We start from the raw sequence: 22,828 nt of genomic DNA, 5'->3' as shown, positions 1-22,828 counted from the left end.
GACTCTATTGTCAAAATACGCACCGTGTAGGGTCCAACACTCCTAGCGGACTAGGTCCTTAAGGTTGTTTATGTGGAATGCTACATTGATTTTTATGTTTCTTAATACTTTTAATAAAGTCCATCTCAGGAACATCGTCTTTCCACAGTGTTTCTTTGGTTTTTCTTGGAGTGTTGCTCTCTGTGGACTTTCCAGGGTCAATTTCTTTGCCCCTGCTCCAGATAACATGCACTAATCTTTAGTAAAACAAACAAACCAACCAACAACACTTTAAAAACTCTTATCAGAGAACATTTTGTCACAAAAGCCCATCTCTAGTTTATAGCTGAGTATCGCCATTTCCAGAAAGCAGTGCTGAATATATGGAATAGATTTAAACACCACAGCCAATGTTTGGAAAGCATGCTTGGCCATAGGATTTGAATATTGACCCTTACAATTTTTTATTTTATTTTAGAATTTCAAGGTTTACAGCAAAGATATTTTTTTAAAACCCAAAAAACAAGAATGAGGCAAAAATAAATAAGGCCCCCTTTTACTATGCTGCATAGAGGTTTCTACCATAACCTGGAGCGCTAAATACTCCGATGCTCATAGGAATTCTATGTCAGCGTCAGAGCATTTAGCGCTCTGGGCCTTTTAGAAACCTCTATGCGGCTTAGTAAATGGGGGGGGGGGGATAAAATTACATTATAAATAGGAAAAAAACCAAGAAATAAGTTTCCTTACTAATGATCAGCCCCCTTAATGAGGAATTATAAAGCCATTAATAGGAAAATAAGCAATAAGAAAAAAAAAACCATGCCCTTAACTAAAAACAAACAAAAACTATCTTAATCAAATCTGAGTGCTTCTGGCCGCATCTGAAAACATCTGTACTCTTTGGCCACAAAATGGAACTTCTTTTGACTGAAATAAGCTGGAAGTAATATAATCTTATCTAGTTCAGATGATAAGGAGATGGGTGAAATAGAGAGGGCAGATATATCATCCTGACAGGATTCTAGGAACATTAACAAATCAACACTCATAACAGATGTTAGAACATCTGCGCCATCTTCTTGCTCAGAACCCAGCTGAATGTTCCCAGATACATCATATGTATCTCGTGATCTTGGATATACTGTACTTACTCCTCTTTTAGGCAGCTTCAGAGTATGTCATATATATTTTGAAACGCTCAAGAAGCGACAGTAGGTTGGTATTAGGAAAATTACATGCCCTAGCCAAATTTTCTATGGACTCCAATATAAAATGAATATTCAGACTCTCCTTAAGGTTGCTAGTCCCAGTAGTTTGCAATGATGTTAATTTGGAACCCATACAAGGTTTCAATTGAACTAATCTCTTTTTCTATTCATTAGTGTTAGCAACAACCTGTGTAGAAAACTCACATACTGGAGTCACAATGTATCAAACCATTCCCTTCTTCCTACATCTTATGAACTCCATAAAGAAGCTCTTTTTGGCATAGGAGCTGACTTTTGAAACTCATAACTAAACAACAATTTTCTCTTGACCTGGTAAAGAAAAAAATGACCAGCCTGTATAAAAATGTCAAGAGAAGGGCAAGTAATGTGGACTGGGGAAGATTCATGTGGCCAAATAAAAAGCGAGGGTCCTCCTCTCCTCCTTGCTCCCTGAAGCTTGTCAGCATCATTCTCTCTCATTCTCCATTCAGACCAACCAGTCTTTCTCTCCCCTCAGCCCAACTACACTACACTTTTCCCTCAGTTTCTTCACTTTCCCCTAATTTCTTTTTCCTCCTCTTTGTCCTCTATTCCTCCTCCCTATGCCCTCTGCATTTTTAAATTTTTCTCCTCTTGCATATGCATAATTTGATGTTTTATATTTGGGGGAAGGGAGCTTACTAGCTCTCTGAATTCTTTTCTCCCTATACCTTTTTAGCCTGTTCTGCATCTCATTTCCCTTTGACCAAGCCTTCTATTTCCCTCTGCTCCTCAGCAAACTCCAATGTTCTTTTCCCTAGCTAGTTGCCATTCCATGCAGGTTTGGCTCACCCATCCCTTCCCTGCTAACCACTCGTCACTCTCCTCTACAGGTAAGACTTCCTTTCATTGGCACGGTTAACTCATCTTTAATTTGTGACTCCCCACTGACCTCAGGCTTGGATCATTTCCCTACTCTGCTTTCCCTGGATCCAAACACATTTGTTTTCTGAGAATGGTTCCCCAATCTCTTTTGTAGTGCAACACTTCTCCTGGTACTCACAAATTCCAGACAACTGGCCAACCTCTGCCTGCAGAGTCCACTTGAGATTCTTTGTCACATGCTCACCCTGAACTCTGGAAGCCCGGCATTTGTCACAATTTGAACTTTCAGAGGTTACATGCTAAAAGCCCAAACTCCGCCCCAAATCCACCTCTATACCAAAGTGTTGGTGCTACCCCCTCAAAAACAGGAAGCGACTTCAGAGAGGGGTGTGATTGGCATCAACATTGGCAGAATATATAGCATCAGCAGAATGTATAGCATTATGGAAGGTCCCATGGCATCTGTCCACTTTAGTGCCGCTGCTGCACATCACAGAAAACAGCAATGGCGGAGGAAACAGGGCAGAAAAGCAGTGGGATATGCTTGTCAGGAGGAGGGGTGGGGATGTACTGGGATGCCAGAAACAGGCTGCATAGTCAGATGATGAATAAGGATTGGGGGGAAGATAATAGCTTGTAGAGGGAGAATGACAAACTAATATTTCCAAATATAAACTAGAAAATGTAATTCATGTAATCCATTTTTCTAGCTAATTTTAAAGTTATATTATCTTTGACATTGATTTTGCCTTGGTTAAATAAAATGTTTAAACTTAAAAAGCTGCATCATAGAAATCGAATTGTATCAAATCAAAAAATCAATTCAGTTGGCCAAATCCAATTTGAATTGAAATTTTTTTCCCTGAATCGGACAGCACTAGTAACCATAGAAAAGCAGTATATCAAGTCCCATACCCTTTCCTGTCACTAAACTTGGCTGGTCAGCACCACACTGAATATTCACAGCTAGGCGCTGAAATGCTATTTAACCGGTCAGTGTCCATTTCTGGACAGTTAAATAGCTTTGAATGTCGGGGGTGGGCGGTTAGGTCCGACTCTTTGGATTCCCTCTATAGCATTGAATTTTGTATAGATATTTGAGACATTGCACGAGCTGTTTGGGACTTACAGACTGAGTTTGCAGGTCTCAGAGTTGGAAGATCATTTGGAACTTTGGCTGAGTCTGAATGTCTTGGAGCTGACTCTGTAGCTATGCCATAGGTCTGCGGGAACAGTGAGACAGTGCCTTCAGAAGTTGGTATGATGATGGATGATAAATGAAGTGTCAGTCTCTCTAGTCCCTAAAAGTGTGCTTTCAAAATCATGGATCATCACCCTGCAATATATCTGGAGTGCAATCCATAATGTGAAATCCTTATTTACTGACTAAACCAGGGGTCTGCAACCTTTAAGACATAAAGAGCCACTTGGACCCGTTTTCGAAAAGAAAAAAAAAACTTGGAGCCGCAAAACCATTATAAAACAAATCTAACACTGCATATATTGTTTCTTATCTTAATGCTATATACAGGATCACTAAATTGAAAATAAAATCATTTTTCCTACCTTTGCTATTTGGTGATTTCATGAGTCTCTGGTTGCACTTTCTTCTTCTGACTGCATCCAATCTTTCTTCCTTTCTTTCAGCCTCCTGTATGTTTCCTCTCCTCCAGACCTCATTCTCTCCCCCAACTTTTTCTTTCTGTCTCCCTGTTCCCCCTTCTTTCTGTCTCCGTGCCCTCCCCCAAGCCACTCGGTTTGCTGCCACCGCAATCGGGGAACAGCCCCCAAGCCACCGCCGTCCCAAGCTTTCCCTGCAGAAGTGTTGCGCTGACCAGCATTCCGCTCCCTTACGTCAATTCTGACGTAGGAGAGGAAGTTCCGGGCCAACAAGGCATTTCTCCTCATTCCATCCAGCCTGAGCCCCATCTCTCCTTGATCCAGCATTTCCCTTCTGTGTCTGTCAGAATTACCATTCCACCTATTTTCCAGCATCACCCTTCTTTGTGTCCATCTCACCTATATCCCTATCTCACCACTTTTTCAGAATCTTCATTTGTCTCTGTCCTTATCTTTACGCCATGTTCACCATTTGCCCTTTCAATGTCTTTATCTCCCCCCCCCCCCACTTTTTCAGCATTACTTCTATGTCTCTATTTCACCTCCTCTTCATGTCCCCTCTGTATCTCTATCCTTATTCAGTAGGTCCTGCTTACCCTTTCTCTTCTTTGTGTCACTATCTCCATTTTCAGCTTTCCCCCCCTTTTCCTTTGTTACTGCACCCTGTAGCTAGAATCTTTCCACCCTCCCTCCACTCCGGCCCAGCCCAGTATGAAAGATTTCCTTTTGTTTCCCTCCCCTCTCTCTTTCTCTCTCTCTTCTGCTCCCTCACCCACGAGTCCTGCATCTGGACCTCTCCCTTCTACCTGCACCTGGCAACACCCCCCTGCTCCGCGGCTCTTTTCAGCAACTCGTCAGCAGCAGTGATCAAGACAAGCTGCCGACATCGAGGCCTTCCCTCTACGAGTCCTGCCTTTGTGGAAAAAGGACGTTGAAACAAGCGGGACTCGCAGAGGGTAGGCCCCGACGTCAGAAGCTTGTGTCGATCGCTGCTGCTGAGTTGCTGAAGAGAGCCGCGGAGCAGGGGATGTGGCCGGAAGCAGGTAGAAGGGAGAGGGAGATAGGAAGGCTGTAGATCTCCGGAGCATGACACCGACCCCGGCCAGGATGATTTCTTTTTCAGGCACCTTACAAGTCCAGCGTCGCGGCGGGAAATAGCCATGCTGAGCAGTGAGCTCAGCACTACACAGATGAAAGCCTTGCTTGCTGATTGGTCCGGCGGCACGGCGGGGCGGGGCCGCCGGACCAATCAGCAAGCAAGGCTTTCATCTGTGTATGTGCTGAGCTCACTGCTCAGCATGGCTATTTCCCGCCGCGACGCTGGACTTGTAAGGTGCATACCTGCGTGACACACTACCGGAGCCGCAGCAAAGGTGGAAAAGAGCCGCATGCGGCTCTGGAGCCGCAGGTTGCCGACCCCCGGACTAAACAGTACAGCTTGTATCTTCTACAAAAGTTACTACTCACAGCACACTGGGCCATATTCTATAAACAGTGCCCTAAATTAGGTGGCAGTAGGCGGTGTACTGCTGCCTAACTTAATTGTTTTAATTGGCTTTAATTGTTATGGTAATTGACTATGTTGTTTAAAACCAATTAAAAATTCGTCAAAAAAAAGTAGGCTCTGGGAGGTGTCTACATTGTAGGTGCTGGAATCACCTCTACAGCTGGATGCCTAATTTTGCCTTATGCCTAAATGCGTGTGGTTGGGACAGAGCGGGACTTAAGCGCCGTTAGGCACGATTCACTATAGAATTTAAGGGCAAATTCTATAAGAAGCGCCCAAAAGGTAGGCACCTAATTAGGCACTGTTCAGTGCGATTCAAGTAAAATTGGGTGCTGTTTAATGAATCACGCTGAGCGGAACCTATTTTGGAGGCGCCCAAGAAATAGGCCAGCTCTAGGCACAGCTAAAAGTTAGGCGCCTAGCTGAGCGCATAAGTACGCTTAAGAGCAGTGATTCTGTAAGAAGGCGCCTAACACGTAGCACGCCCACGCCTAACATGCATAGCGCCTATTTTTTTGAAGGCCGCCTAAATTTTTAGAGGCGCCTTGTTACAGAATTACGCTTTCTTGATAGGCGCCTAGGTTTCAATCAGTGCTGATTAAAAAGCTTAATTGAGCTTGTTATTCAATTTAGACAGATGCCTATCTAGTTGGGCGTCTCCGAAATAGGTGCCTAACTTTAGGCGCTGGTTACATAATTTGGGCCTTAGACACCTGCAATGTAGGCCAGTAAAACGCTAGCCTACATCGCAGGTATCTAAGTTTTTTTTCTTAGGTATTGTTAGCTGTGATTCTGTTAACAGTGCCTAAGCATGATTGACATGCGGCTGGTGTCCACTTTTGGAGATGCCGCAAACATAGGCACCATTTACAGAATCCAGCCCACAGTGTCCAGAGTTGAGTGTTTGGTATCTGAGGTCTCTATTTCTAAATCATTGCATATTTCCCTTCTAAAAGGTTCAGTTGTGCTGCATAATAAAAGCGAGAGACTAGATAATGCTGTGAGAAAAACTAATTTAAGGTTCATGAACATTCCCAAACAGCTGACTATGCCACATACGAAGGTGTTATTTTGCAGAAGTTCTGTCGATACTGTGGGAAGTATTCCCACCATTATGTTCTGTGTACTTCTTGTTAGTAGCTAGGAGACATGGAACTTACCCAGATATGACTGAAACTGTCCCTCACAGGGACACCTTGAACATTGAAAAAAAAAAAAAAAAAGAGGAAATTACTACCTTTAAGAGTGAGATTTTACAGGTATTGTTTGGGGGTATAAATCTAGAAAGATTTAAGTGTTGCATTGCTTTGTAAATTAAAGAAGCAATAGAAAATGGCAGCTTTGTTGCCTCTGAAATGATATACGTATATAGACAGAATGGAGGCATTCGCCTGGGTAAATTCTCTGGACTGAAGCTTGTCCATCATTCAGTGGCTAAAAGTATGCACACAGGCACTTGTGTACTTCAGTGACTCAAATTTGTAAAGGGAAAGTATTTATGGCACATTGTTCACCAGAAAAAGACAGATACCTAAATGCATACACACTTTGAAGAGGTCATTGTGCTCTTCTCAGGCAACAAATTGGAGAGAGAGCATGGAGTGGCCATAATGAGGAGCTTGTGGGTTAAGACTCCTAGCTAGAATTTAAGCCTCCAAGTTATCAGAAGCCAAAAGTGATGGGCCAGAAAGGAGTGGGGAGGTTTGATGTCCTGTATTTTTTTATATTCTCTTTTTGTGAATGTCAGTTGTAACCCGTTCTGAGCCCCCGGGAGAACGGAATAGAAATTGAATTAAATAAATAAATTGATGACAGTATTTTGAACTACTCGTAATCAGAGACTCTTGAGGTTGGACAGCTTCAGCTCTTTATAAAGAGAGTTGCAATAAATCAATGGGCTAAGCACAAAGCCTGGGGCCAGAAGTTCCAAGTAGGAGATCTGGAGCAGGATGAAAGATGTGAATATTGTGCATATCGTGCATAGAACTAAAATGGGCCTGAACAACAGAATAGATCTGGTATTTGAAGGTAAGATGTATAAGTGAATCCTAAGAGTCACAATGAGGCCCTTAACACTAATATGAAAAGCTTACAGGCAAGTTCCATTAGATGTTATAACCCCTCCCAACCCAACCTCCCATCCCCCCTCTCCCCCTGCGTCCCAGGATTAGTGTTATAGAGTGTTTCTGCTGACACATGTGGTTCGGTTGTTTTGTTCACTATACCTTTTTGTATTGCTTCTGTGTCTTGTTCCTTAATAAATACATTTTCAAAAAAACCCCTAAAAACCAATGAGGTCCTGAAGAGAGTCAGGGGTGGAGAGGACAGAAAGTAAGATTTGGAAACGGGCTGATGGCTTCTGACTTTGAAGAGTTCAATAACAGAGTCTAAGCACCTGTTCAAGGGAAGGAGGTCAGTATCTGAGGGCTCAAAGCAGGCAATAACTTGGACGATGTCAGTGCAGCTGAAACAGTTAAAGCTGTACCACAGTGGAACCATGAAAATACTACAAAGGACTAAGGTTGAGCCAGAATTTTGAGGATCCTTAAGAGGATGAGGAAGTAGGTCCTCGCGGATCTAAAACTGCACATCCTTAAAAATCTGAGGTCCACGCCATTTGTAGTTTCTGGCTCCGACAGACCTCGAAGACAATTTAGCTCTGACGGATCCGTCTCAGCATAGGGAGGGAAAAATATTAGGATCCGTCAGCGCTAAAATGTCATCGAGGTCTGTCAGAGCCAGAAACTAGTGCTGGAACGGCTCTAAAACGAATCCTTTAAACCGGTTTCCTGCAGCCCTAGTAAATTAAAAAATCTGAGGTCCGTGGCTCTGGCAGACCTCTATGACATTTTAGCGCTGACGGATCCTAATACTTTTCCCTCCCTATGCGGATCTAAAACCGCACATCCTTAAAAATCTGAGGTCCGTGTCCATGCCGCTCATAGTTTCTGTCTCTTACAGACCTCTATGAGATTTTAGCTGTGACGGATCCGTCTCAGCATAGGGAGGGAAAAGTATTAGGATCCGTCAGCGCTAAAATCTCATAGAGGTCTGTCAGAGCCAAATTCTATATTGGGCTTAAAGGATATTATATAAACAAGAGGAGAAAAAAACTAAATTAAGCAAACCCTGTTTTTCTAAAAGCTAAGTGCATACATTTTCAATCCACTTATGCAGTGACTTTTTGCATGTTTGATACAAGAAAAAGAGAAAATTATCATCATATTTTGAATTAGTGAAAAACTTTCTAATTTTACTCTGAATTACCCAGTCTTTGAGCGTGATCAAGAAATATTTATGAAATTGCAATGACTGGAAGGTGAACTCTTCACACAGGGAGGTTTTTCAGCCTTCCCTTCAGAGTTTCATATCTCTGAGCGTTTTATAGAGTTCTCTGATCACCCTCTATAGACAGTTTATTTTCAAGGGTCAGTTCTTTTGTTTATATAGTAACCTTTTTCTGACCTTGGTGTCTCATAATATATATCCCTGAAATTACTTAAGGGCTTAAAGGATAAGCAGAGCGCAAAACGGTTAAACAGCCCTGTTAAGCGCCGGGTTTTCTGGATCTCCTGAAAGAGACCTCCAATTTGCAATCCAGGAAGCCTGATTCACTATAGTGTACCCTTACTTTAAACTATAATAAGATCCGGCAGACTTAAACCTATACATAAGAAGGCTTCTGCTCTGTCGCTCTGACAGACCTCGATGAGATTTTAGCGCTGATGGATCCTAATACTTTCCCCTCCCTATGCTGAGACGGATCCGTCAGCGCTAAAATCTCATCGAGGTCTGTAAGAGACAAATTATAAGCGGCACGGACATGGACCTCAGATTTTTAAGGACATGCGGTTTTAGATCCGCGAGATCCGTCAGGTCCGCTTTAACCCCTTCCCTGAATTCTCTGCTCTTCTGACTGAACTTTGATTCTGCCCTTCGACTTCTCATCGTCTGCTTGCTTAGATTACTGCTTCTCTTTCAGGTACATTTTAATACTCAGGTCTGACTTCTGTCCTTTACTTGTCTGAGCTGCACTCGCTTGGGCATTTTGCTTAATTTAGTTTTTTTCTCCTCTTGTTCTGTGAAGGGAGAGTGTTTCAGCATGGCTGTGTAGTTAGTCAATCAGAAACAATTTTAGGTGTCAGAGTTGGAGTCGGAATTGGTAAAAATGTATAACATATTTATTAGTACTTTAGATCCAGGATAAAATATTTAGAGCTTATCCCCTCTTTTACTAAGGTACGCTAACCGATTAGTGCGTGCTAAATGCTAACGTTTCCATTGTAATGTAGTAAAGACTGCAACATAAACAATATCAGCAACTCATTTCTTAGTATTGCAACGGAAAGTAGTTCTCTATGTAAAGATCAATATCCAAGAGACTGAAATGCAAGGGACCTGGGGAGAGGAAGAAGCGATATGGATCGCTCTGAAAAGAGAAGATGGAACTTCTATCTACATGGGTGTAGTCTACAGACCTCCAACTCAATCGCAGCAAATTGATAAGGATCTGATTGTGGATATCCAAAAGTTTGGAAGGAAAGAGGAGGTTCTGCTGTTGGGAGATTTCAACCTGCCGGATGCGGACTGGAATGTTCCGTCTGTGGAATCGGAAAGAAGTAGGGAGATTGTGGATGCCTTTCAAGAGGCTCTGCTCAGACAAATGGTGACGGAACCCACAAGGGAAAAAGCGATATTGGATCTGGTCCTCACAAATGGAGAGAGTATCTCTAATGTTTGAGTGGGTGCTCACCTGGGAAGTAGCGATCATCAAACGGTTTGGTTTGATATAACGGCGGACTTTAATGCAATGGGAGAGTACCTGAAATGGGAGGACATAAGAGAAGTAGAAAGAAAGTGGTCTAAGCTGAAAGGAATGATAAAAATGGCTACGGACCTTTATGTGAAGAAAATCAATAAAAACAAGAGAAAAAGGAAGCCGATATGGTTCTCCAACCTAGTGGCTGAAAAAATAAAGGCGAAAGAGTTGGCGTTCGTGAAATATAAAAAACCCAAGAAGAGGAGAGCAGAAAGGACTACAGGGTGAAACTGAAAGAAGCCAAGAGAGAGATACGTCTGGCGAAAGCACAGGTGGAAGAACAAATGGCTAAAAATGTAAAAAAGGGAGACAAAAATTTTTGCAGATATATTAGTGAAAGGAGGAAGATGAAAAATGGAATTGCTAGGCTAAATGATGCTGGGACCCAATATGTTGATGAGGAGAAAGCAAATGTGCTAAACAAATACTTCTGTTCTGTGTTCACAGAAGAAAATCCTGGAGAAGGACCGAGATTGTTTGGCAAAGTTACACGAGAAAATGGAGTAGATTCTGCGCTATTCATGGAGGAGGGTGTTTATGAGCAACTTGAAAAACTGAAGGTGGACAAAGCAATGGGACCAGATGGGATCCATCCCAGGATACTATGGGAGCTCAGAGAGGTTCTGGCGAGTCCTATTAAAGACTTGTTCAACAAATCTCTGGAGACGGGAGTGATTCCTGGGGATTGGAGGAGAGCGGTTGTGGTCCCTATTCATAAAAGTGGTCACAGGGATAAAGCAGGAAACTACAGGCCGGTGAGCCTCACTTCAGTTGTTGGAAAAATAATGGAAGTGTTGCTGAAAGAAAGGATAGTGTACTTCCTTGAATCTAATGGGTTACAGGATCCGAGGCAACATGGCTTTACAAAAGGTAAATCGTGCCAAACAAACCTGATTTAATTTTTTGATTGGGTGACCAGAGAGCTGGATCGAGGACATATGCTAGATGTAATTTACTTGGATTTCAGCAAAGCCTTTGATACAGTTCCTCATAGGAGGCTGTTGAACAAACTTGAAGGGCTGAAGTTAGGACCCAAAGTGGTGAACTGGGTCAGAAACTGGCTGCCGGACAGACGCCAGAGGGTGGTGGTTAATGGAAGTCGCTCGAAGGAAGGAAAGGTGAGTAGTGGAGTCCCTCAGGGTTCGGTGCTGGGGCCAATCTTGTTCAATATGTTTGTGAGTGACATTGCTGAAGGGTTAGAAGGAAAAGTGTGCCTTTTTGCAGATGATACCAAGATTTGTAACAGAGTAGACACCAAAGAAGGAGTGGAAAATATGAAAAAGGATCTGCAAAAGTTAGAGGAATGGTCTAATGCCTGGCAACTAAAATTCAATGCAAAGAAATGCAGAGTAATGCATTTGGGGATTAATAATAGGAAGGAACCGTATATGCTGGGAGGAGAGAAGCTGATATGCACGGACGAGGAGAGAGACCTTGGGGTGATAGTGTCCAAAGATCTAAAGGCGAAAAAACAGTGTGACAAGGCAGTGGCTGCTGCCAGAAGGATGCTGGGTAGTATAAAGAGAGGCGTAGTCAGTAGAAGGAAGAAGGTGTTGATGCCCCTGTACAGGTCATTGGTAAGGCCCCACTTGGAGTATTGTGTTCAGTTTTGGAGACCGTATCTGGCGAAGGACGTAAGAAGACTTGAGGCGGTCCAGAGGAGGGCGACGAAAATGATAGGAGGCTTGCACCAGAAGAAATATGAGGAGAGACTGGAAGCCTGAATATATATACTCTAGAGGAAAGGAGAGACAGGGGAGATATGATTCAGACGTTCAAATACTTGAAGGGTATTAACGTAGAACAAACTCTTTTCCAGAGAAAGGAAAATGGTAAAACCAGAGGACTTAATTTGAGGTTGAGGGGTGGTAGATTCAGGGGCAATGTTAGGAAATTCTACTTTACAGAGAGGGTAGTGGATGCCTGAAATGTGCTCGAGAGAGGTGGTGGAGAGTAAAACTGTGACTGAGTTCAAAGAAGCGTGGGATGAACACAGAGGATTTAGAATCAGAAAATAATATTAAATATTGAACTAAGGCCAGTACTGGGCAGACTTGCACGGTCTGTGTCTGTATATGGCCGTTTGGTGGAGGATGGGCTGGGGAGGGCTTCAATGGCTGGGAGGGTGTAGATGGGCTGGAGTAAGTCTTAACAGAACCCAAGCACAGTACAGGGTAAAGCTTTGGACTCTTGCCCAGAAATAGCTAAGAAGAAAAAAAAAAAAATTTTTAAATTGAATCAGGTTGGGCAGACTGGATGGACCATTCGGGTCTTTATCTGCCGTCATCTACTATGTTACTATGTTACATTGACTAACATGCACATGTTAGTGTTTAGCGCATGCTAATTGGTTATCGCACCTTAGTATCAGTAGGAGCTGGAGCTAGAGTCTGACTGGACAGTAGCAAAATAGAAGAATCTGAGTCAGAATGAAAGGTTTGGTGAACTGACTCTACAGCTCTGGCTCCAAGAGTCCCTTATCCATTCTGTCATTTCTTTTTTTTTTCTCCTTCTGTCTTCCTCCTCTACATCCATCTCTGATATTGACTGTTCACTTTCTGCTTTCCTCTATTTATTTTTCTGCTTCTTTATTCATTCAAATCTCACCTCTCCTCGGCAGTCAGTCTTCAATCTCCCACTTTTTTTTTTTTTTTTTACTGTATTTACCTACTGATTTTCATCTCCTTTACCCCAGCCCTCCCATTCTATATCTTTCTCTTCTTCCCTAGCTTCTTACTCTTCCCTTCTCCATGCTGTTTCCCTCTTTCCTTTCTTTATGTTCCTTCTTCCATGTCCTTTAATCATCATCTCCCCTTCTTTTCCTTTTCCCTGGCCCTTGTCCAACACCTCCCCTTTTTATTCCACCCCTTCTCCAGTGTTCAGCATCTCCAATTCCCTTTCTACCTCCTACTCCTTGTGTCTAGCATCTTCCTCTGTCTTTCATCCTTTAAGGCAGGGGTGTCAAACTCAAATCACAAAAGGGGCTGAAATCTAAAACATAGGCTACGTCACAGGCCGGATTTTTTAAAATTAAGATTCCCCCTCCTTTGCTGATGCACAGCGTGGGTCCCAGTGCCGGTGGCTATTCTGACGCTCACAAGACTTCTGTGAGCGTCAAATCAATTGCTGCCACTGCCAAAACCCACACTGCGCACTAGCAAAGGAGGGGGTTAATCTTAGTAGAAGTATAGGGATACAACCTCTCCAACCCTAAGCCGGCTACAAAATAAATAAAAACTTTTCCTCTCTTATAGGTCCTAGTTCACGCTTGCTGTCTAACACCAGCTCTGGCATATCTGACATATTGTAATCATAAAATAGAAAATAAAATTATTTTTTCTATCTTTTGTTGTCTGGTCATTTTGCTTTTAGTCCCAGTTTCTCATTCTGATTTTGTCTCTTTCCAGTGTCTGCTGTCCATTTTTTTTCTCCTCTTCTCTCTTGCTCCAGTCCCTGTCTCCAACATATTGATTTTTTCCCTTTCAACTTTTCTCCTTTTTTCTTTTCTGCCTCTGTCCATTCAAATCTCGCCCTCTTTTTCATCCTTCTCCTTTTCAAATTTTCAGCTATCTATCAATTTTCCATCTTTAGATCCAACTTCTCTCCCTTTCTCTTCCCAACTGCCCCATCCCATCTCTCCCCCTGTCTGCCTGTATGCCTCCCTCCCTCTCCCCAGGTCCACCATTTTTCCCTTTCTCTTCCCAACGGTTCTCTCTCCAAGTATCTTTTTCCCTCATCCTCAACACTACCCCAGGTTCAACCTTTCTCCCTTCATCTCACTCTCTTCACAGCCCAGCTTGCCTTTCCCTCCAGCACCAGTCCCTCTCTCCTCACAGCCCAGCTTGCCTTTCCCTCCAGCGCTGGTCCCTCTCTCCTCACAGCCCAGCGTGTCTTTCCCTCCAGTGCCAGTCCGATGTCGCCACCAAGCCGAGGAGTCCCCTCCTACTTTTCACCTGCTACGGTCTGTCTCTAATGACGCGCAACTTCCTGTTTCTGCCCGGGTGGGCCGCGACGGACAGAAGGCAGGAGGGGGAGCCACGGACAACCCTGCCGAATCATTGCTGAAGCCGGCAAACTTTCCGGCGTGATGGCGACATTGTGTCCAGCGCAGGAGGGAGGACACACTAGGCTGTGAGAAAGGGAAGTTCAAGAGCGGTGCTGCGGGCCACATAAAAAGGCCAGGCGGGCCTTGTGTTTGACACATGTGCTTTAAGGCATAGTCAAACTAGATATGTGTCTGGAGCCCAAAGGTTGGAGGGGAGGGGAGGGGTGCTGTCCTGTCAGTTGCGCTCAGGATTCTGGAGATTAGGATTGCTAACTATCTGTAGTTTTCCTGGATTCAACTGATTTGTAAATTAACTATCTCATAGCCAGAAGGATGGCTAAAACATCTGGATATGTTTTAGTGTTTAGCCCTGTAATGCTCTCCAGTCCCTTCTTCTTTCTATTCAGAGACTGTGGTAGAACCCAGCCATTAGGAAAGGTGCGCTACATACATGAAGGAGGTGCTAAGGTGCAAGTGCTAGGGGGGGAGACTGAGCTCCGTAGGGGACCTTAGAGAGAATCCATGAAACCAGTGGCATAGCAAGAGAAGCTTGTGCCCAGGCCAGAAGGAAGATGGTGCCTAGCATCCTTCCCATGGGTGATGGGTAGGTCTCCTAACTGCCTTTCTCCCCCCTCCCCAAACCTCTTAAATTTGCAATTCTTCACTGGCAGTGAGCAGTGTCTCCTACCTACTGAGGAATGGCCTAGTGGTAGAGCTGCTGCCTCTGAACCCAGAGATTGAGGAATCAAATCCCAGGGCTGCTCTTTGTGACCAGATACAAAATAAGCACCTGTATTTATGTAAACTGCTTTTGAGTGTGGTTGTGTAACTACAAAAAGGTGTTACACAAATCACAATCCCTTACTGTTTGCACCAGCTCAAACCTTTCATCTGATGTAATTTCCTTGCCTCGCAAACAGGAAGTTGTCAGAGGGAGGGCTCAGAACCTGTTTGAGCAGTGGGTGGGAGTTGTTGAAATTAGATTGTAAGTTCTTCTGAGCAGGGACCACCTATTGTATCTTAAATGTAAAGCGCTGCGTACATCTTTCAGTGCTATCGAAATGACAAATAGTAGTAGCTGCTCACTTCTGCTGAAGAGTAGCAGGATTTAAGAGGTACCGGGGGGGGGGGGGAGGGGGAGGGATAAGTGCAGGTATGAGACCCCTCCCATTGCAATGGGGTACAGAGGAGAACTGTGCTACTGCTGGTTGGCACCCCTGCCAACAGCACCTGGGGGTGCTCCATCCCCTTTCTATGATATTGACTAGTGAGTGTGTGTAGGGAGGGCAGGGAAGAGCTGTTGATAAGGGGTAGGAAAATGTAAGGGAAATTGCAGACTTAGGGCTAGATTCACTAAGCAAACCAATTGTGTACCGATCGGTTTGCGAACCCTTTGTGACCCGATTTCCCTGCGATCCGATTCACTAACCTGTGTACCGATCCGATTCATGCATGCAAATGAAGGGAATCGGCATGCAAAGCAGGAAGGATGCGATTCCTAAACTTTCTTCTGGGGCACCGACTGGCTGGCTGATCAAAAAATTAGCAACTGGTGAGGCCCAGTCGCTTGTGCTAAAACCCTGCTCTCTGCCCCAATTCTCCTACCTTTTGCTGCCCTGCTCAGCCCCGATTCTCCTGCCTTTTGCTGCCCCTATACTCTCCTGCTCTGCCTCCCTTCCCTGCAAGCCCATTGTTTTAATCTGCTTTAAACCCACGGGTTAAAACCATGGGCTCATGAGTAAAAAAGTAAAAATAAAAAAGCACGGACTGCAAACACATGCGCAGACCATCTACAGGCAAAGTAGATGGTCTGCGCATGTGCCGGGATCGCTCTTCAGCGATCCATGCGGTTGGTTGGGGGCGTGCCTCCAATTGGCCTGCTTTGCAGGCAGGCGCATTCTGAATCGGTCTCCCGGCCTTCGATCGCCCACGGATCGGATCGGATCCGTGGGCTTAGTCAATCTAGCCCTTAGGGACAATGCTCATACCTTCACTCCAAAGCCCACAGCACAGAACCCTATAGCATGACAACAGCGAAGAAAAATAGATAACCAATCCTTGAAGATAACTATATTTACATTTTATGCATGGTGAAATCATGCTATGAAGCTGAACGTAGATGGAATTACACGTTTGGAATATGTGCACAAGGGTTTTGTGGCAAGCAAGGCTCTTGTGTGCATGTCCAGATGAAACTGGAGCTGCGCCTGCAGGCCACACAGCAGCCCTTTTAAATATGAGCCTTTAAAAAATGATTTGCCTTTTAAATATGAGCCTTTAAAAAATGATTTGCCTTTTAAATATGAGCCTTTAAAAAATGATTTGCACTTTAGGCTCACATTTAAGTGCAGATAAACAGGCGCCAATGTAAGCTTTCACTTTTTAGTTCTGCTTGGGTTCACACACATTTGTTTTTCAATATTGGTGCTTAAAACTTGCATGATGTTCTTTTCCTTTACAAAAGAGGACAGAGCCAGCACTTTAATGTGCCAAATCGATAAGAAATCTCATATAAATCTTTAATGCTCAAGCTGGCATTAAGTTTTCAGCATTAAAGCCAACATTTATTTCTGTGTGCTATCTGAACTTTGGGAGGGAATAGTGACTGACCTCATTAACAGCCCTTTGAATGCATACAATTTGCAGCCATCTTTGGTGCATATGTAAATAGTTGCGTTAGAGCCCTCTGAACATTGAACTGGTCTGGCATTAAATGCCAGAAAAATCCAAGAACTTAAGTAATAGTAGGCAGAGATGGTGGGGTGGGAAATACTGATTCAAGGGCCGATGCAGAAAGCCTTGCGGTACAGCTGTGACTCTACTGCAATACTGCATGCTATAAGCAATGAGTATGCAAACTGCTGTCAGGTTAAAATCACAGCAGTAATTTGCAGCTTACTCAAAATGTCACACTTTCTGTCAGTACCCGAGTGATGATTGGCTCAGGCAGTGACAGGAAGGGTAACGTTTAAAAACAAAATTGTACTAGTGGCTGGCATCTGCATTGGCTCCATTCCTTCCCCCTTGATTGATGACCTGACCCCTCTTCAAAATATTTTCCCTGGTAATTTAGAGGCCTTCTCCTCTCTCACCTGACCCAATCAACTTTCCATGACTAAAAAAAAAAAATATAATAAAATAAATTCCTGTTATCTAATGGCACACTCTCACCTCCAACCCTTCCTCCAGCCCACCCGAGCTCACCTGCCATACCTTAAAACAGGAGTCAGGAGCAATGCCCACTAACTCTTGCCTCTGGCACGGCTATCTTGAAAAATGGTGATGCTCTGCCTTGTGTAGTGCATCCTGAGATTCACCAGGATGGGACTGGCCTAACATATGAGAGAACTGCAGCAGCCAAGCCCTCCTGAAAAGCCCCCTCCCCCCCCCCCCCGACCAGGAAGAAATCAAAGAAGCAGAGTGTCCCTGATGTGCTCAAAACTGAAGGCATGAATGCTTGGTGGAGGAGCAGAATAAAATCCATGGAAAAGGTCTAGAACAGGGATGCCCAAAAGGTCAATCACAATCAACCAGTAGATCGTGAAGGCAACACGAGTTGATTGCAGAGCCCATTCCGAGCTCCGTGATAGACTTGCATTGCCTTCACGTTCTACCTGCTTCCCGACGCAGTAAACAGGGCGCAGAAGCACCGGGCTGAGCAGCCTTCCTCACCCGACATCAATTCTGACGTTAGAGAGGAAGTTCCGGGCCAGCCAATCGCAGCGATTGGCTAAAAATCGCTATTGTGGTTTAGTAAAAAGGGAGGGGGTATATTTGTCTATTTTTGTATAGTTGTTACTGAGGAGACATTGCATAAAGTCATCTGCCTTGACCTCTTTGAAAAAAACTCGGAATATAAATAATTAACATTTTCTCTGCATACAGTGTGCTTTGTGTTTTTAAAAAATTTATTGTTGGTAGATTTTGGCTTGGTCATTTTAAAAGTAGCTCACAGGCCCAAAATGTGTGGGCACCCCTAGTCTAGAAGCGCATCTGAGCCCCATCCTTCTACCCCCACAGAGCTGGATATTACACCCATTTTGTGAGGGAGCCCCTTGGGTACCTCCAGCAGAGCAAGAGGGCCAGAATCTGGCTCTCCTCACATCATGTGCACCAACAAAATGGTGGCCATTCCCACACAATTCCAGAGCGGAGGCACTCCTCCTTCTAATTCTTGCTGCCTGCAGAAGCTTCTAAAATATACTCAAGTGCTTCCAGTGAATTCCCTTGCTGCTCTTTATTGCCCAGAAACTGCAACTCCGCACAGTCATGGCACAATCCACACATCTCCAAGCATACTCTCCTCCCAACATTGGTTGGCTGATTTACCACCTCTGCCTGTCTGTGATGAGATTGGAGAGATAGATAGAAATATGTCAGATTTGAAAAATGCTTGAGTACCTGAATAAACTCATTTAAACCGTTCTGAGCTCCCCTGGGAGAACAGTAAAGAAAATTGAATAATAAAAAAAAATGTGTATCTGCCAGAGCTAGTGTTAGACAGCGAGCATGCGCTAGGACTTGAAAGAGAGAGCAAAAGTCTTTTTTATTTGTTTATTTTGTTTATACCACAGCACCGGCGTGGGTTGGAGAGGGCAAAGGAGGGTGGGGTGGGTGAAGAGGCTACAAAATAAACCTGCCAGGATGTTTGGAAAAAAAAAAAAAATCCAACAACAACAACCCCAAAACACTCAATTGGATAGGAAAAGCAAATTGAATCGAATCAAAAAAATTTCCTTGAATCAGGCAAAACTATTGGACAGACCATCTAGATCACAGGTGTCAAAGTCGGTCCTCGAGGGCCGGAATCCAGTCGGGTTTTCAGGATTTCCCCAATGAATATGCATGAGATCTATGTGCATGCACTGCTTTCAATGCATATTCATTGGGGAAATCCTGAAAACCCGACTGGATTACGGCCCTCGAGGACCGACTTTGACACCCCTGATCTAGATAGAGGAAAAGTCACTTGGGGCTTCCCACAATTGGACTTCTATAGAATAATGACATATAGGCATGTACGTGTTCACCTAATGCACATGACACCAAAATTCCTTATAAGCACTATTCTATAAATAATACAGACTTTATTTGCAAGGCAGGTGAACACAAAGGTGGAGCTTGGATGGGGATCACACTTACATGCCTAACTTACATACTCCTATAAGCTACATGCATTTCTATCACCATGGCTTCCACTGCATGCAAATCTCTCTCATGAATAGTCATTGCGGGTATCCTGAAAACCTGACTGGGAACCACTAACATAGGTACTATTATACAATGTAAGACAAGGTAGCTAAGACAAGACTGTGTTTGTATGTGTATTTGTTTTGTGGGTTTTTTGTGTGGGTGGGGGTTGTTGGTTTTTTTGTTGTTTTTTTTTACTATGTATGTGTTTTTGGAACCCACTTTGTATAAAGCAGGATATAAATAAAAACCATAAACCATAATTCTAGCATATTTCGGTACTGATGTGCCCAACTTTTAGGTGCCCGCACTCAGACCAGTCATAGAGCTGAGGTAAGTGAAATGAAATGTGTCAAGAAAAGTGTGGAATAACTTGTAAGTTTCATGGCTCCACATCATTCTCTTCTTGGTTGGGCTGAGAACTTTTCAGCGGCCCCTCGTAGTAAGCTTTTCATGGATGTGATTGTACATATTAATTGCTCCTTTTAATTTCATCTTTTCAAATTCACCGATATACTGTGGATAAGGACTCCTGTTTAGATTGTAAGCTTTTTCGCGCAGGGACTGTCTTCTTTGTGACTCTATACAGCGCTACGTACATCCGGTAGCGCTATAGAAATAATTAATCGTAGTAGTCCTGTTGTTTCCCAAGGACTCATATTCTGCAAATATCTTTGGGACTCATTTATATATTATTTTTCATTGGTATTGTTGCTATTTAATAAATTTATCTTTCCTCCAGTTCATGTCCCACCTTGTTTTGTTTGTTTTTGTATTTTTTTTCTGGTGTGGGTCACTTGTTTTTGCTGTTTGGTATGGTAACATTCTAAACATTTATTTGCGCATCAAACACATAAATTTTAGCACCTCGTTTACCCCTCCCCCTTTTTCTACAAAACTGCGCAAGAGGTTTTTAGCGCTGGTCGGCGCGCTGAATGCTTTGCCCTGCTCCGACACTCAGAGGAATTCTATGGGTGGCGGAGCAGCATAGAGCATTAAGCATGCCGGCCGGCGCTAAAAACCTTTTACTCGGTTTTGTAAAAGGTGGGTTTTATAGTTGCTTTATTGCCAGGGCAGGATTAATTCGCTGAGAGCCCCAGGCACACAAGTGCACTGGGCCCCCTGCCCCGCCCCACCCCACCATGCGCCCAGGCGGAAACAGAAAGCTGCGTCAGAGGGAAGCTTTGGGCAAGCAGCACCGCTTGCACAATTACAGTTCCCGTTGCCTTTCTTACCCACGTTGCTTGCTTGTCTTACTTTCTGTCGATGGGGGGGCGGCCGCGTTGCCAATCAGGGGGGGGGGGCGATCGATGCTGGAGGGGCCCATTGCCATTTGGAAAAAACAATGTTGATGCCCTCCTTCATCGGGCCCCCCTGACAATTTCGGGTCCCAGGCACGTGCCTACTTGGCCTTTTGGTTAATCCTGCCCTGTCTATTGCTCTCTATATACCCACACATCTGGACTGGTCTGGTTAGGATGAAGAGGAAATATACTGTATATTTGGCAGCAAATATTATTTTAGAACAAACTGACAATAACATATACTGTAATATTGTCCTAGCAAAGTCTGTGTAGGTCTCCCTGTTTATCTGTACTGTGCAAATGTATTAAACAGAAGCACTGCATATACATTCTCTTTTGTCGTGCAGTGTGCAGCTCTTTTGTCTGCACTTTGTAGATCTGGCAGAAGCAGTGTAGCTTGTTCTTTGTTCTGTTCTATCAAACCAGTAATTTCACTTGTAAGGTTGCAGTGTGTCACACTTTGAGAGCAGATTTTCAAGACTAAGGACAGTACAAGAAACACTAGATCCTATAATTAGACTGAATAGATCCGTGTCCATCCTGCTCTGGCCTCTTTCAAGCAGAACTAGGCCTCTGCAGGATATTTTTAGGAATGTGCTGCTGACTATCATCTACTCCTCCTCCAGTCCTGCCTCCATCAAAGTTTTTTTTTCTGGAGTTAGGAATGAGGGTTGCCAATCGGCTCCACTTTTTTAGGACAGGCTGACCCTGCTCTAGTTTATTCTATTGCATGCACAGACTATTAAATATTACCGTCAGTCCTGTTTTCCCTTAAAATAACAGAATGCTTTTGGAGTACAATCTAGATCACACCAGTCTCTCCTAAAAAAAACATGGAGCCAGTTGGCCATTTTGCACAAAAATGTAAGAATTCTGAGCATATTATGTTAACATTCTGCAAAATGTCGCATACTATATATATGATCTTTGAGTAATAAAAATGCACTGAAACGAGAGCTTCTAGTGCTTTAACTTTAGTGATGTATAGTCCAGAGTCCAAGGGGAGCTCTTATAGGTTGTGCTGGTTTCTTGCTTTGGACTTTGAAGTCTTCCAAATAAAAATCTCCAAAATCAAACGTTCTAATAATATTCCTCGAATATAACACTGACCTGCAGCCAAATGGGAGAACAATGCAGAAAGCTTCCTGCATGGTCACTGCAGATTTAGTTTAGTTTTACCATGGGATAACAATGCAGTAGTAGTTTCATCTTGATTGTTAACTCACACAGAAACCCTGACTAGAGAATGATGAGGGGGGAAAAAAATTGTCCCCATCCTCGCAGACTCTGTCCCCGTCCCGTCCCCGTAGATTGTCTAATCCCATCCACACAAGTCTTGAACAGCTATTTTATATTGAAATCATTTTATTAAAGTATAAAAAGGAACAATATGCTGTACAACTGTCATTTTATTGTATTTCTTCCCTTTTTCCTTCATGTGTCTTTTGTTCGTTCGTCCTTAATTAACCTAGTATGTGTAGTAGTTCGTCTTAAAGTTTTTTTTTTTTTTTGAAAGTATGTTATATTGTAATTTATGTTTGTTGAAATGTTATTTTATTTAATGCTTTGTACAACGCTTTGTAGAATCGATAAAGCGTTTAATCAAAAAACTAATTAAACAATAAACAAACAATAAACAATTTTATAAATCACAAATACAGAAAAAGGATCAACAAAGCCCATCTCCCCTCACAATTTCCCTCCACTATCAGGAAAACTGAATGCTATATAGAAAATTCATCCTAACAGAATACCTTGGTCACACACACAGAACACAAATGCCAAATACCGTATTTTTCGCTCCATAAGACACACCAAACCATAAGATGCACCCTAGATTTAGAGGAGGAAAAACCAAGAAAAAAATATTCTGAACCAAATTGTTCCTCTGAAACCAGCCCCCTAGAAAAATAGACAAATATACTGCAGCAGACAGATTTTGATCACTAAATTGAAATCCTACCTTTGTTGTCTGGTGATTTCTGGTTGCACTAGATACAGTACTCCCCCGAAATTCGCAGGGGTTACGTTCGCGGAATGACTGCGAATAACGGAAAAGTATTGTAATCGGCACTCCCAGGGCAGGATTAATTCGTCAAGGGCCCCTAGGCACACAAGTACACTGGGCCCCCTGCCCCGCCCACCCCACCATGAACCCAGGTGGAAACAGAAAGCTGCGTTAGAGGGAAGCTTTGGGCAAGCAGTACCGCTTGCACAATTATAGTTCCTGTTGCCTTTCTTACCCACGTTGCTTGCTTGTCTTACTTTCTGTCGATGGAGGGGGGGGGC

This window comes from Geotrypetes seraphini, chromosome 1, assembly GCF_902459505.1.
Source record: "Geotrypetes seraphini chromosome 1, aGeoSer1.1, whole genome shotgun sequence".
NCBI lineage: Eukaryota > Metazoa > Chordata > Amphibia > Gymnophiona > Dermophiidae > Geotrypetes > Geotrypetes seraphini.
This window is presented reverse-complemented; position numbering follows the sequence as displayed.